This window comes from Gorilla gorilla, chromosome 1, assembly GCF_029281585.2.
Source record: "Gorilla gorilla gorilla isolate KB3781 chromosome 1, NHGRI_mGorGor1-v2.1_pri, whole genome shotgun sequence".
Lineage (NCBI taxonomy): Eukaryota > Metazoa > Chordata > Mammalia > Primates > Hominidae > Gorilla > Gorilla gorilla.
The window spans coordinates 119,786,066-119,803,704 of NC_073224.2; positions in this window are offsets into that span (position 1 = coordinate 119,786,066).

The following is a 17,639-nucleotide window of genomic DNA, read 5'->3' on the forward strand; positions in this document are numbered from 1 at the left end:
ATCCAACATTTTGTCCGGAGCACCATCTCAAATGCCACAAAACCTTCTCTTCCGTCTGCCCGAAGTCCAGGCAGCACACTGCTTTATTGTTGCTTAATTCCTTATTGTCCTTACATGGAAAACTATACACTCATGGAGGACAGGAAGCATGTCTTTTAGATTATTTGCTCATTCTTACCATATTGTATTTGTTTTCATATCTTCAATAGTTACTAGAGTGCCTGGTGTATAGAAGGAGTGTACTATGCACTTTAGATGAGTAAATGGAAGATAATGATAAGATAACTGAGTTTATTATTCTTTGTAACACCTAATTACAAGTAAAACATTGGTATTATGTTAAATGGTTTTTGTTTCAAATCATTAAAGCAAGTTTCATAAGACAACAGTTTCTTTTTTTTTTATTTCAATAAGTTTTGGAGGAACAGGTGGTGTTTAGTTACATGAGTAAGTTTTTTAGTGGTGATTTCTGAGATCTTGGTGAACCCATCACCTGAGCAGTGTACACTGTATCTAATGTGCAGTCTTTTATCCCTCATCTGCCTCCCACCCTTTCCCCTGAGTCCCTAAAGTTCATTGTATCATTCTTATGCCTTTGCATCCTCATAGCTTAGCTCCCACTTATGAGTGAGAACATACAATATTTGGTTTTCCATTCCTGAGTTACTTCACTTAGAATAATGGTCTCCATCCAGGTTTCTGCAAATGCCATTATTTCATTCCTTTTTATGGCTGAGTAGTATTCCATGGTGTGTGTGTGTGTGTGTGTGTATGCCACAATTTATTTATCCACTCGTTGATTGATGGGCACTTAGGCTGGTTCCATATTTTTGCAATTGTGCTGCTATCGACATGGGTGTGCAAGTATCTTTTTCATATGACTTCTTTTCCTCTGGGTACACACCTAGTAGTGGATTGTTGGATCAAATGGTAGTTCTACTTTCAGGTCTTTAAAGAATTCCCACACTGTTTTCCATAGTGGTTGTATTAGTTTACATTCCCACCAACAGTATAAAGGTATTCCCTTTTCACCACATCCATGCCAGCATCTATTAGTTTTTGATTTTTAAATTATGGCCATTCTTGCAGGAGTAAGGCGGTATCACATTGTGGTTTTGATTCGCATTTTGCTGATCATTAGTGATGTTGAGGATTTTTTCATATGCTTGTTAGCCATTTGTATATCTTCTTTTGAGAATTGTCTATTCATAACCTTAGCCTACTTTTTGATGGGATTGTTTGTTTCTTGATGATTTGTTTGAGTTCCTTGTAGATTCTGGATATTAGTCCTTTGTTTAAGACAATACTTTCTAGACTTCACTTTTTTTAAGTATCAGAATGCCCATCGAAATAATATGTTATAAGCTTTAAAAAAATGAGCTCTTGGGAGGAGTGGGGGATAATTTAGTAACATTGCAGTGCCATGAGGAAGCATTCTAAGAGGGTATACAATGCTGTGGATGCAGAGGTGCACCCCACTTCAAGAGAGGTCCCCACTTCGAGGGAAGAACTTCTCCTCAGCCACATGATGTAGTCATCAGGCAGCCTCTAGCTGTCAGCAACTCAGGGCTGCCTCAGCAGCAGAGTTTCCCTGCTAAAGGTCATGCCCTTCCTAGGACAACCCTCAGGTACTCACTAAGTGAGGCGGGAATATGAAAGCTCTGTTATTTCAGCCACCCTGGTCTGCTCTGCTGGGCCGTATTTGCTCCGGAGTTCTTTGTTGAGTTGACCAGGATTTAATTGGGTCTATAATGTGGCTTGACTTCTCCTTCTCCCCAATCCTGCTTTCTCTCCCTTCCTTTCATAGGTATTAGCACCCCAAATTCTGCCTCAGTAGCTGCTTTCAGAAAGAGAAATCTATTACACATAGGAAGACCTGAATTGTCTTTTCCTGGTTGGCCAGGGGAGAGTTAAGTCAGGGAGTCTCAATTTAGGCTTAAATGTTCTAACCTTTTGTGTCTGGGGTCATACTCACACAAGCTTATATTGCAAAAGATCAGAATATTAGTATTGTATCATTGTGTAGCACAGTCAGATAGAAATAAATGTTAGGACAGCATTTTTTTTTCTTAGTAGGAAAGCATTCAACATTTTACTGTTTTCATTGTTAGGTGTATTATAGGCTGTAGGCTTTTCCTATACACCTTTTATCAGATTGAGGCCATTCCCTTTTATTCCTATGCTGCTAAAAATTTTTATCATGAATAGGTGTGGAATTTCATCAAATGCTTTTTCTGTATCTATTGAGATAATCACAGAGTTTTTTCTATTTTGGTCTGTTAATATGATGATCATTACACTAATCATTTCTGAATGCTAAGTCAAACTGACATTGCTGGGATAGAACTAACTTGGTCTTAATTTCTTATCTATTTTATACATTGCTGGATTGGATTTGCTAAAATTTTTGTTAAGAATTTTGACATCTATATTCAAGCAGTATATTGATCTATATAGTTTTATTCTCTTGTAATGTCTTTGTCTCCTTTTAGTATCAGAGCAAAGCTAGCCTCAGAAAGTGAGTTAGAAATTCTTTTCTCTTTTTGTTGCCCAGGCTGGAGTGCAATGGGGCAATCTCGGCTTACTGCAACCTCCACCTCCCGGGTTCAAGCAAGTCTCTTGTCTCAGCCTCCCGAGTAGCTGGGATTGCAGGCACCTGCCACCACGCCCAGCTAATTTTTGTATTTTTAGTAGAGACGGGTTTTCACCATGTTGGCCATGCTGGTCTCAAACTCCTGACCTGAGGTGATCAGTCTGCCTCGGCCTCCCAAAGTGCTGGGATGACAGTTGTGAGCCACTACTCCTGGCCGGTTTTAATACTTTTTAAAATGTTTGGCAGACTTTATCAGTGAAATCATCTGGACCTAGAAACTTCTTTGTGAAAAAGCTTTGAACTATAAATTTAACTTATTCTTAAAATTTTTGTTATTATTTTTAGATAATGAGCTATTCAAATTATCTATCTTCTTGAGTAACCTTCGGTATTGTGTTTTTTCTTTCAAGAAATTTTTACAGTTCATCTAAGTTGTCAAATTTATTGGTATCAAATTGTTTATAATACTCTTTTATAATCCTTTCAACGTCTTTAGGATATATATTGATGTCTCTCTTTCGGATATATATTGATGTCTCTCCTTCATTCTTGAAATTAGTAATTTGTGTTTTCTCTTTCTCTTTTCTGATCAATCTGGCTACAGTAAAGTGACCAATGTTCCCAGTTTACCCAGGACTGAGAGGTTTCCTGAAATGTGAAATGTTTGGTATTAACACTGAGACAGTCCTAGGCAAGTCATAACGAATTTGTTAACTTAAACTACAGGCTTATCAATGGGGAAATAACCAACTTTTGGTTTCATAGCTTTTTCTGTTATTACTTGTCCATTTTTTTTAATTTTATTGGTTTCTGCATTTACATTATCAGCGTCCTTCAATTTACTTCAAATTTAATTTGCTTTTATTCTTCTTGCTTTTTAAGGTAGAAGTTTAGATAATTGATTTAAGACCCTTCCCCCACTCATATAATCATGTAATGTTGTAAATTTCCCTCTAAGCATTGACTTAGCTGAATCTCACAAATTTCGATATGTTGTGTTTTCATTTTCACTCAGTTCAAAATATTTTCTAATTTCCCTTGTGATTTCTCATTTGACCCATGGTTTATTTTTACTTCTATGGTTTAATTTCCCAATGTTTGGGGATTTCCCAGCTAACTTTCTGTTACTAATTTCTGGTTTGATTCTGCTGCAGTAAAGAATATACTTTGTGTAATTCCAGTTCTCTTGAATTTATTAAGACCTATTTAAGTGTCCAGAGTATAATCTAGGTGAATGTTCTATCTGTATTTCAATATAATGTCTATTCTGCTCTAGTTGGGTGATGTGTTCTATAAATGTTGATTAGGTTGGTTGACTAATAGTATTGGTCAAGTCTTCTGTATCCTTAGTGATTCTTTTGTCTACTTGTTCTATAAATAACTGAGAGAAGAATATTGAAATTTCCAATTAAGATAATGGATGTCTATTTCTGCTTTCAGTTTTATCAGTTTTTACTTTAAAAAATTTTTATCAGGTGTATATATATTTAAGATTGCCTGTCTGCTTGATCAATTAATTGCTTTACCATTATGAAATGCTCCTCTTTATACTTGAAACAATTCCTTTTTCTGACATTCTTATATTCACTTCACACTATTTTTTATTGCTTGTACAGTATACTTTTTCTCATTCTTTTACTTTTAATTTATCAGTGTGTTTATAGTACAGTAAGTATTTCATAGATGATTGATAGCTGAATTTTTCTTTTTTAAAGTCAAATCTGACAATCTCTCCATTTTAATTGGAGTGCTTAGATCAGTTATATTTAACATAATTAGTGATATAGTTGGGTTTAAACCTAACATCTTGTAATTTGTTTTCTACTTTCCCCACTAGCCCTTTATTTTAAAACTTGATTAAGTATTTGTTTATGATTTACGTTTTTTTTCCACTATTGGAAAGGTATAGGCTTTAGCTATACCTATTTGTTTCATTATTTTACTGGTTGCTCTAGGGTTTACAATACACATTTTTGGCTTATTTTAGTCAAACAGTATTATACTCTTCATGTATATTATTTAATAGTGTTATACCCTTCATGTATATTATTAAAAAAACACTATTATTTAATAGTGTTATACCCTTCATGTGTTATACCCTTCATGTATATTACCATCATTTACTTCCCTTTTACCTCTTTTCTTTATGCTATTGTCATACTTTTTATTTTTACATACTTTATAAACATTACATTATTGGCTTTTTTATTATATGTTAAGTTCTAGGGTACATGCGCACAATGTGCAGGTTTGTAACATAGGTATACATGTGCCATGTTGGTTTGCTGTACCCATCAACTCGTCATTTACATTAGGTATTTCTCCTAATGCTATCCCTCCCCCAGCTCCGCACCCCCGACAGGCCCCGGTGTATGATGGTGCCCACCCTGTGTCCAAGTGTTCTTACTGTTCAATTCCCACCTATGAGTAATAATATGTGGTGTTTGGTTTTCTGTCCTTGTGATAGTTTTCTGAGAATAATGGTTTCCAGCTTCATCCATGCCTCTGCAAAAGACATGAACTCATCCTTTTTTATGGCTGCATAGTATTCCATGGTGTATATGTGCCACATTTTCTTTATCCAGTCTATCACTGATGGACATTTGGGTTGGTTCCAATTCTTTGTTATTGTGAATAGTGCCACAATAAACATATGTGTGCATGTGTCTTTACAGTAGCATGATTTATAATCCTTTGGGTATATACCCAGTAATGGGATCTCTGGGTCAAATGGTAGAGATACCATTGACCAGAAATGGTTCCAGATCCTTGAGGAATCAACACACTGTCTTCCACAATGGTCGAACTAATTTACACTCCCACCAACAGGGTGAAAGCATTCCTATTTCTCTACATCCTCTCCAGCATCTGTTGTTTCCTGACTCTTTAATGATTGCCATTCTAACTGGTGTGAGATGGTATCTCATTGTGGTTTTGATTTGCATTTCTCTGATGACCAGTGATGATGAGCATTTTTTCATGTGTCTGTTGGCTGCATAAATGTCTTCTTTTGAGAAGTGTCTGTTCATATCCTTTGCTTACTTTTTGATGGGGTTGTTTATTTTTTTCTTGTAAATTTGTTTAGGTTGTTTGTAGATTCTGGATATTAGCTCTTTGTCAGATAGGTAGATTGCAAGAATTTTCTCCCATTCTGTAGGTTGCCTGTTCACTCTGATGGTAGTTTCTTTTTTCGTGCAGAAGCTCTTTAGTTTAATTAGATCCCATTTGTGAATTTTGGCTTTTGTTGCCATTGCTTTTGGTGTTTTGGTCATAAAGTCCTTGCCCATGCCTATGTCCTGAATGGTATTACCTAGGTTTTCTTCTAGGGTTTTTATGGTTTTAGGTCTAACATTTAAGTCTTTAATCCATCTTGAATTAATTTTTGTATAAGGTGTAAGGAAGGGATCCAGTTTTAGCTTTCTACATATGGATAGCCAGTTTTCCCAGCACCATTTATTAAATACAGAATCCTTTCCCCATTTCTTGTTTTTGTCAGGTTTGTAAAAGATCAGATGGTTGTAGATGTGTGGTGTTATTTCTGAGGCCTCTGTTCTGTTCCATTGGTCTATGTATCTGTTTGGGTACCAGTACCATCCTGTTTTGGTTACTGTAGCCTTGTAGTATAGTTTGAAGTCAGGTAATGTGATGCCTCTAGCTTTGTTCTTTTTGCTTAGGATTGTCTTGGCCATGCAGGCTCTTTCTTGGTTCCATATGAAATTTAAAGTAGTTTTTTCCAATTCCGTGAAGAAAGTGATTGGTAGCTTGATGAGGATGGCATTGAATCTATAAATTACCTTGGGCATTATGGCCATTTTCATGATATTAATTCTTCCTATCCACGAGCATGGAAAATTCTTCCATTTGTTTGTGTCCTCTTTTATTTCATTGATAAGTGGTTTGCAGTTCTCGTTGAAGAGGTCCTTCACATCCCTTGTAAGTTGGAGTCCTAGGTATTTTATTCTCTTTGTAGCAATTGTGAAAGGGAGTTCACTCATGATTTGGCTCTCTGTTTGTCTGTTATTGGTGTATAGGAATGCTTGTGATTTTGCATATTGATTTTATATCCTGAGACTTTGCTGAAGTTGCTTATCAGCTTAAGGAGATTTTGGGCTGAGACGATGGGGTTTTCTAAATATACAATCATGTCATCTGCAAACAGGGACAATTTGACTTCCTCTTTTCCTAATTGAATACCCTTTATTTCTTTCTCTTGCCTGATTGCCCTGGCCAGAACTTCCAACACTATGTTGAATAGGAGCAGTGAGAGAGGGCATCCTTGTCTTGTGCCGGTTTTCAAAGGGAATGCTTCCAGTTTTTACCCATTCAGTATGATATCGGCTGTGGGTTTGTCATAAATAGCTCTTATTATTTTGAGATGTGTTCCATCAATACCTAATTTATTGAGAGTTTTTAGCATGAAGAGCTGTTGAATTTTGTTGAAGGCCTTTTCTGCATCTGTTGAGATAATCATGTGGTTTTTGTCATTGGTTCTGTTTATGTGATAGATTACATTTATAGATTTGCATATGTTGAACCAGCCTTGCATCCCAGGGATGAAGCTGACTTGATCATGGTGGATAAGCTTTTTGATGTGCTGCTGGATTTGGTTTGCCAGTATTTTTTGAGGATTTTCGCATCGATGTTCTTTGGAGAACATCTAAACGTCTAAAATTCTCTTTTTTTGTTGTGTCTCTGCCAGACTTTGGTGTCAGGATGATGCTGGCCTCATAAAATGAGTTAGGGAAGATTCCCTCTTTTTCTATTGATTGGAATAGTTTCAGAAGGAAAGGTACCAGCTCGCTTTGTACCTCTGGTAGAATCTGGCTATGAATCAATCTGGTCCTGGAATTTTTTTGATTGGCATGCTATTAATTATTGCCTCAATTTCAGAGCCTGTTATTGGTCCCTTCAGAGATTCAACTTCTTCCTGGTTTAGTCTTGGAAGGGTGTATGTGTCCAGGAATACATCCATTTTTTTATAGTATTCTCTGATGGTAGTTTGTATTTCTGTGGGATTGATGGTGATATCCCCTTTATCATTCTTTATTGCGTCTATTTGATTCTTCTCTCTTTTCTTCTTCATTAGTCTTGCTAGCGGTCTATCAATTTTGTTGATCATTCCAAAAAAAAAACCTGCTCCTGGATTCATTGATTTTTTGAAGGGTTTTTTGTGCCTTTATCTCCTTCAGTTCTGTTCTGATCTTAGTTATTTCTTGCCTTCTGTTAGCTTTTGAATGTGTTTGCTCTTGCATTTCTAGTTCTTTTAATTGTGATGTTAGGGTGTCAATTTTAGATCTTTCCTGCTTCCTCTTGTGGGCATTTAGTGCTATAAATTTCCCTCCACACACTGCTTTAAATGTGCCCCAGAGATTCTGGTATGTTGTGTCTTTGTTCTCGTTGGTTTCAAAGAACATCTTTATTTCTGCCTTAATTTCGTTATTTACCCAGTAGTCAATCAGGAGCAGGTTGTTCAGTTTCTATGTAGTTGTGCAGTTTTGAGTGAGATTCCGAATCCTGAGTTCTAATTTGATTGCACTGTGGTCTGAGACACAGTTTGTTGTGATTTCGGTACTTTTACATTTGCTGAGGAGCGTTTTACTTCCAATTATGTGGTCAGTTTTATAATAAGTGTGATGTGGTGCTAAGAAGAATGTATATTTTGTTAATTTGGGGTGGAGAGTTCTGTAGATGTCTATTAGGTCTGCTTGGTCCAGAGCTGAGTTCAAGTCCTGAATATCCTTGTTAATTTCCTGTCTCATTGATCTGCCTAATATTGACAGTGGGGTGTTAAAGTCTCTCATTATTATTGTGTGGGAGTGTAAGTCTTTTTGTCGGTCTCTAAGAACTTGCTTTATGAATCTGGGTGCTCCTGTATTGGGTGCATATATATTTAGGATAGTTAGCTCTTCTTGTTTCACTGATCCCTTTAACATTATGTAATGGCTTTCTTTGTCTCTTTTGATCTTTGTTGGTTAAAATCTGTTTTATCAGAGACCAGTAATGCAACCCGTGCTTTTTTTGCTTTCCATTTGCTTGGTAGATCTTCCTCCATCCCTTTATTTTGAGCCTATGCATGTCTTTGCATGTGAGACGGGTCTCCTGGATACAGCATACTGATGGGTCTTGACTGTATCCAATTTGCCGGTCTGTGTCTTTTAATTGGGGCATTTAGCCCATTTACATTTAAGGTTAATATTGTTATGTGTGAATTTGTTCCAGTCATTATGATGTTAGCTGGTTATTTTGCCCATTAACTGATGCAGTTTCTTCATGGCACGTGTGGTCTTTACAATTTGGCATGTTTTTGCAGTGGCTGGTACCAGTTGTTCCTTTCCATGTTTAGGGCTTCCTTCCTGAGCTCTTGTAAGGCAGGCCTGGTGGTGACAAAATCTCTCAGCATTTGCTTGTTTGCAAAGGATTTTATTTTTCCTTCACTTATGAAGCTTAGTTTGGCTGGATATGAAATTCTTGGTTGAAAATTATTTTCTTTAAGAATGTTGAATATTGGCCCTCATTCTCTTCTAGCTTGTAGGGTTTCTGCCAAGAAATCCACTGTTAGTCTGATGGGTTTCCCTTTTTGCGTAACCTGACCTTTCTCTCTGGCTGCAAGGGCAACATTTTTTCCTCCATTTCAACTTTGGTGAATCTGACAATCACGTGTCTTGGGGTTGCTCTTCTCAAGGTGTTCTCTGTATTTCCTCAATTTGAATGTTGGCCTGCATGGATAGGTTGGGGAAGTTCTCCTGGATAATATCCTGAAAAGTGTTTTCCAACTTGGTTCCATCTCCCCATCACTCTCAGGTGCACCAATCAAACATAGATTTGGTCTTTTCACATAGTCCCATATTTCTTGGAGGCTTTGTTCATTTCTTTTTACTCTTTTTTCTCTAAACTTGTCTTTTCACTTTATTTCATTAATTTGATCTTCAATCACTGATATCCTTTATTCCACTTGATCAAATCAGCTATTGAAGCTTGTGCATGCATCATGAAGTTCTCATGCCATGGTTTTCAGCTCCATCAGGTCTTTTAAGGTCTTCTCTTTATTCTAGTTAGCCATTCGTCTACCCTTTTTTCAAGGTTTTTAGCTTCTTTGCAATGGGTTAGAACATGCTCCTTTAGCTTGGGGAAGTTTGTTATTACCGGCCTTCTGAAGCCTACTTCTGTCAACTCTTCAAAGTCATTCTCTGTCCAGCATTGTTCCTTTGCTGGCGAGGAGCTGCGATCCTTTGGAGGAGAAAAGGCACTCTGGTTTTTAGAATTTTCAGCTTTTCTGCTCTGGTTTATTCCCATCTTGGTGGTTTTATCTACTTTGGTCTTTGATGTTGGGGACCTACAGACGGGGTTTTGGTGTAGATGCCCTTTTTGTTGACGTTGATACTATTCCTTTCTGTTTGTTAGTTTTCCTTCTAACAGTCAGGTCCCTCAGCTGCAGTTCTGTTGGAGTTTGCTGGAGGTCCATTCCAGACCCTGTTTGCCTGGGTATCGCTAGCAGAGGCTGCAGAACAGCAAATATTGCAGAACAGCAAATATTGCTGCCTGATCCTTCCTCTGGAAGCTTCGTCCCAGAGGGGCACCCGCCTGTGTGAGGTGTCTGTCAGCCCCTACTGGGAGGTGTCTCCCAGTTAGGCTACACGGGGGTCAGGAACCCACTTAAGGAGGCAGTCTGTCCATTCTCAGAGCTCAAATGTCATGCTGGGAGAACCACTGCTCTCTTCAGAGCTGTCAGACACGGACATTTAACTCTGCAGAAGTTTCTGCTGCCTTTTGTTCAGCTATGCCCTGCCCACAGAGGTGGAATCTGTAGAGGCAGTAGGCCTTGCTTAGCTGTAGTGGGCTCCGTCCAGCTCGAGCTTCCCAGCCACTTTGTTTACCTACTTAAACCTCAGCAATGGCAGACACCTCTCCCTCTTCCTGGCTGCAGCTTCACAGGTCAATCTCAGACTGCGGAGCTAGCAGTGAACCAGGCTCCATGGGGGTGGGACCCACCCAGCCAGGCAGGACCCACCATACCAGGAGAGGATCTTCTGGTATGCCAGTTGCTAAGACCACAGGCAAAGCACAGTATTTGGGCGGGAGTGTCCCGTTTTCCCAGGTAGAGTCTGTCATGGCTTCCTTTGGCTAGGAAAGGGAAATCCCCCAACCCCTTGCACTTCCTGGGTGAGGCGACAGCCCGCCCTGCTTCGGCTTGCCCTCTGTGGGCTGCACCCACTGTCCAACCAGCCCCAGTGAGAGGGACCATGTGCCTCAATTGGAAATGCAGAAATCACCTGTCTTCTGCATCAATCACTCTGGGAACTGCAGACTGGAGCTGTTCCTATTTGGCCATCTTGGAACTGAAGCTCCAGGACCAATACACTATTGATTTTGTTTTAAACCATCCATTTTCTCTTAAATGGATTTTAAAAATCAGAAAATTATCTGCATATTAAGCAGGTGAAATCTTTATTCCTTCAGTCCACAGCAAGGTGCATATTTATAATAGTTGTTTTAGTGTATTTCCTGTTAATTTCATCAACACTGTTTTTTTAGTTCTGCATCTATTAGCTGACTTTTGACCTAGTCATGGGTCATTTTATTTCATTTTTTTTGTATCTTAGCAATATTAGAGTAGATGCTAGATACAGTGAATTTTATATTGTTGAGTGCTGGATTTTGTTGTATTTTAAACAGTGTTGAATTTTTGTTGGCAGGCAATTCAAAGATTGGTTGATTACTTTGGACTGTTTCTATCATGGAAGGGGTAGTGTTTTGTCCTTCCTGCAATAGACACTTAAAATGAATATAGATATGTCTTCCCTGATTGCAATGATTCTGTCAAAAGTGTCATCCATGGACTTACAGAATGCCTTATCCACCGTCATTCTACACAGCATTGCTTTTGGCCAAGGAGCTCTCTTCACAGCTAAAGAAGCGCAGCAGTTGACATATGCACATAGAATTTACAGGCGTTACTATGTTTCCAGCATCCTGAAGCAACTGGCTTGATATAATAAAGAAATGTCCTTTTGAAGACTCCCGTACAGTGCCAGTGAGGCAGCAATATTTTGCAGGGCTGAAGGAAGGTTCTCCAGAAGCTGTATATGCTCTGAATCAACATCCAATATATGGTACTATTTCTCTGATAGCGAGGACTCACAGATTCATGATCAAGGGATGGAAATGGGAGTGGCATCACTCACTATTACCACTAGTGAACAACTAGCAAAACTTTTACTTCCTGTTTCTACAACCTTATGCTCTTCCGTCCCAGAAGTCATAGTTTCAGAGGGAGGAATGCTTCTACCAGTAGACACAACAATGATTCCATTAAACTGGAAGTTAAGACTGCCACCTGGCCACTTTGGGCTCTTCATTCCTCTGAGTAAACAACCCAAGAGGGAAGTTATGGTTTTGGCTGGGGTTATTAATCTGGACTACCCAGGGGAAACTGGACTACTATTCCACAATGGAGTTAAGGAAGAGTATTCTAGAATAGAGGAGAACCTTTAGGGTATCTCTTAATATTACCATGCCCTGTGATTAAGGTCAATGGAAAACTATGACAACCTAATCCGGGCAGGACTATGAGTAGCTCAGACCCTGAGTAATCGAAGGTTTATGTTACCCCACCAGGTGAAGAATCATACCCAGCTGAGGTGCTTGCTGCAGGTAAAGAAAATACAAAATGGGTAGTAGAAGAAGGTAGTTATAAATACCAGCTACAACCACATGACCAGTTACAGAAATGAGGATTACAATTGTCATGAATATTTCCTCTTTATTTTGTTAGAAATACATTTTGTGTGTATATATACATATGTTAGGCAAATATTTTTCTTTTCTTTACTCTCTTATTTCCTTATTATGTAACATAAGATGCATTGACTTTGTATCAGTATTTAAGCATTGTTAATTTTATATTTTAGTATTTAAGCTACAGGATATCAGGAGAAGACTAAACACCACTCAAGGACTACTTCCTTTTCTAGGTAAGGAATTTGTGCATTTTTGGCTATATGAAAAATAGTTGTAACATGTTAAGTGGAATGATTAATGTTATGTTATTATCTTATCTAGAGATTGAATATGCTTTGAGTAGATGCATATGGGTGCCAAGTTGACAAGGGACTGCCTTGTGATGATTTATTTTATGTGTCAACTTGACTGGGTTGAGGGATACCCAGATAGCTGGTAAAACATTACTTCTGGGTGTATCTGTGAGGTTATTTCCAGAACAGATTAGCGTTTCAATCAATGGACTGAGTAAAGAAGATCTGAGCTCCCAATGTGGGCAGACATTATTCAATATGTTGAGGTCACAGATAGAAAAAAATTGCAGAGGAGGGAAAAATTCATTCTCTCTTTTAGAGCTGGAATATCCATCTTCCGCCCTGAGATGTGAGAAAGGTTCAGGTTCTCGGGCCTTCAGATTGTGGGGCTTACACCAGTATCCCCACTACTCTCTGGTCCTCAGGCCTTTGGCCTTGAATGGAGAGTTACATAATTATCTTCCCTGGTTCTTAGGCCTTTGGATTCAGACTGAATTACACCACTGGCTTTTCCGGTTCTACAGCTTGAAGATGCCATATCATAGGACTTCTTGGCCTCCACAATCACATGGGCCAATTCCCATAACAAATCTCCTTTTGTATATTTATATCCTCTGAATCCTGTGCTCTGGAGATCCCTGACTTATATGTTTAAGTTTTGTTACAATAGCATCCATTTTTAGTACCAATGCATATATCAATTAATGTTTGATCAGAGAAGTAATAGCACTTGATTGATATAGAATATGTCATTTATTACAGAGATTTGACCTAATGCAAATTGATCTGACAAAAGAGGTTTTCTCCCTTCATTTTTGCCAGTTACCCACAACTACTGAATAATAAACCCAAGAACAACTTCAGTGTTTGGTGGCCTGTGGCCAGGCTAGGCAGCCATCTCTCTGCTTTGATACGAGCATTCTGCTTCTGGCTTATCCATCTGAAACCACATAGTGCTCTTTGAGAGCAGAGGTGTCACTTGGAGACCGAGTTTGTTTTAAATATAGAGCAGTCATCTCTGACATTGATGTTAGTTATATTTTAAGCCTTGACTATTTAATATTACATTAGAGGTAGTAATCAGTGTAAATAAGAGAAAGCAATTAGAGGCATAAGAATTGGAAAGAAATAAGTAAAAGTGTCTTTAATTTCAGGTAACATGATTATGTATTTGGAAAATATAAAAGAATCAATGAAAAACTATTAAAATAATAAAATAATTTAGCAAGTAGAAAGTTAAAAAATTAACATGAAATCAAAAGCAAATATATATAGAAAAACCAAAGGCATAATGGAAGAGGAGAATCCATTTATGATACCAAATAAGAATATAAAATACTTTGGCATAAAAGCAAAGAGAAATGTCCAAAACCTATAAGAGAAAAACTATAAGCTTCTCCTGAGTGATATAAAAGTAGACCTGAACAGTAAAGACATACCGTGTTCTTGTCTAGAGAGACTCAAATTTGTAAAGATGTCAGTTCTAAGTTCATTTATGCATACAATGCAATCCTAATAAAATGCAACCAGATTGTCTTCTGAACATAGACAATTTCATTATAAAGTTCAGTGGGAAAATAAATAAGTATGGAAAAGAGGAGTATTGAGTTGGTCTTGCCATACTTGACACTAAAATGTACTGGAAAGCCTTTATAATTAAAATAGTTTGATGTTAGTTTGTGAATAGACAGACAGACTAACAGAACAAATGAAAAAAATCTCAAAATAGATCCAACTGCATATGGGTATTTACAATACAATCAGGGCAGCAGCTCAAATCAGTGGGAGAAAAGGTCAACTTTTTAAAAAGTGGTGTTAGAATAATTGGATAGCCACAGGGAAAAAATAAAATTGAATGGAATCCCTCACATTGTACACCAGGATAAATTCCAAATACCTAATACAAATAAAAGGACCAAAAGAAAACATAGTTGAATTCCTCTATAATCTAAGAGCAGTGAAAATTTAATCTAACTCCAGTTAAGGAAAAAGATGGAAATTGTGATAATTAAAAAATTTAAATTTTATATGGAAAATACATCATAAGTAAAATAAAAGATAAGATAAAATAGGAAAAATATTTGCAACTTACATTTATAATAATATAAAGAGTTTATACAAATGCAGAAGAAAAAAGCCAACAATCTTATAGAACGATGAGCTAGAAATACAGACCATTGACCAAAACAGTACAAATAGCTCTTAAGTTATGAGGAGATGCTCAACCCTAAACATAATAAGAAAATTGAAATTTAACTATGCTATCAGATTGGTAAAAATTCAAGTTTAATAACAAATTCTGTTGGCAATTCTATGGGGAAGTGGGAACTCATAAATTTCTAGTGTATCTACAAAAGGTTGAACCCCTATGGAGGACCATAGGTGGAACCCTAGGCACATGTATAAAGGAATGAGGACTCTCCATATACTACCATACTACTTTGGAGTGATCGCCAGAATATATTGTTAAGTAAAGAAAGGCATGGTGAAGAAAAGTATGTATAATATTCCACCTTTCACAAAGGAATGGATGACACATATACATACACATACATATATGTTTATATTTAATGCTTTGAAGTATAAGCCATAACATTTTTCAAATTTTGGTTACTGGATGGGAATAAGGAATGGATAGAGAAGTTAGACTTTTTTGAATTTATGTTCTGTGTAAACTTAAGTTTGAAACCTTGTAAATATTTTAAATATTATAAACATGAATTAAATTTTCAAAAGCAATGTCTAATGATGTGCCTCTATTTGGGCACATAAACATTAAGAAACTATATTCTAGGTGACTTTAAAGCACAGTCATGTGCCTATACCCCAAAGCAAAAAAGAAACTAATATGGGCGCAGTGGCGGGCGCTTATAGTCCCGGCTACTTGGGAGGCTGAGGTAGGAGAATGGTGTGAACCTGGGAGGCGGAGCTTGCAGCGAGCCGAGATCGTTCCACTGCACTCCAGCCCAGGCAACAGAGCGAGACTCCATCTCAAAAAAAAAAAAAAAAAAAAAAAAAAAAGAAACTAATAAAAAAACTTAAAAAAATAGATTATTTTCAGTAAGCTATGATGGCAATATTGTTATTCTAAGACTATGTGCATAATGAGGGACAAAGTAAATTAACAATAATGTGGTGTCATTGAGAAAAAAGATGTTTGCTGTGGGAGAAATGTAAGAGGTAAGAGCAATAAGAACGAGTAGAAACCTTGTAGTCTCAAAGTTGAACTGGAGATATGTATTAGTCCATTTTCATGCTGTTGATAAAGGCATACCTGAGACTGGGAAGAAAAAAAAAGGTTTTATTGGACTTACAGTTCCATAAGGCTGGGGAGGCCTCAGAATCATGGCGGGAGGTGAAAGGCACTTCTTCCATAGTGGTGGCAAGAGAAAATGAGAAATATGCAAAAGTAGAAACCCCTGATAAACCCATCAGATCTCATGAAACTTATTCACTCTCACGAGAATAGCACAGGAAAGACCGGCCCCCATGATTCACTTACCTCCCACTGGGTCCCTTCCACAACACGTGGGAATTCTGGAGGATACAATTCAAGTTGAGATTTTGGTGGGGGCACAACCAAACCATATCATTCTGCCCTGGCCCCTCCGAAATCTTATGTCCTCACATTTCAAAACCAGTCATGCCTTCCAAACAGTCCCCACAAAGTCTTAACTCATTTCAGCATTAACTCAGAAGCCCACAGTCCAATGTCTTATCTGAGACAAGACAAGTCCCTTCTCCCTATGAGCCTGTAAGATCAACAGCAAGTTAGTTACTTCTTAGATACAATAGGGGTACAGGCATTGGGTAAATACAGCCATTCCAAATGGGAGAAATTAGCCAAAACAAAGGGGCTACAGGCCCCATGCAAGTCCGAAATCCAGCAGGGCAGTCAAATCTTAAAGCTCCAAAATGATCTGTTTGACTCCATGTCTTGCATCTGGGTCATGCTCCTCATGATCCAAGAGGTGGGTTCCCATGGTCTTGGGCAGCTCTGCCCCTGTGGGTTTGCAGGTTACAGCCTCCGTCCTGGCTGCCATCATAGGCTGGCATTGAGTAATCTGTGGGTTTTCCAGGTGCATGGTGCAAGCTGTCAGTGGATCTGCTATTCTGGGGTCTGGAGGATGGTGGCCCTCTTCTCACAGCTCCACTAGGTAGTACCCCAGTAGGAACTCTGTGTGGGGGCTCCAACCCCACATTTCCCTTCCACACTGCCCTAGTAGAGGTTCTTCATGAGCACACTGCCCCTACAGCAAACTTCTGCCTGGTTATCCAGGTGTTTCCATACATCTTCTGAAATCTAGGCAGATTTCAAACCTCAATTCTTGATTTCTGTGCACCCGCAGGCTCAACACCATATTTCCATGTGCTGCCAAGGCTTGGGGCTTGCACCCTGCAAAGCCACTGCCTGAGCTGTACCTTGGCCCCTATTAGTCACAGCTGGAGCAGCTGGGATGCAGGACACCAAGTCCCTAGGCTGCACACAGCATGGGGACCCTGGGCTCCACCCACAAAGCCATTTTTTCCTCCTATTTCTCCAGGCTTGTGATGAGAAAGGCTGCCACAAAGACCTCGGACATGCCCTGGAAACATTTTCCTCATCGTCTTGGGGATTAACATTGAGCTCCTTTTTACTTGTGCAAATTTCTGCCGCAGGGTTAAATTTCTTCTCAGAAAATGGGGTTTTCTTTTCTATTACATTGTCAGGCTGCAAATTTTTGAAACTTTTATGCTCTGCTTCCCTTATAAAATGGAATGCTCTAACAGCACCCAAGTCACCTCTTGAGTGCTTTGCTGCTTAGAAATTTCTTCTGCCAGATCCCTGAAATCATCTCTCTCAAGTTCAAAGTTCCACAAATCTCTAGGGCAGGGAAAAAGGCCACCAGTCTCTGCTGAAACATAACAAGGGTCACCTTTGCTCCAGTTCCCAACAAGTTTCTCATCTCCATCTGAGACCACCTCAACCTGGATCTTATTGTTCATATCACTATCAGCATTTTTGTCAAAGCCAT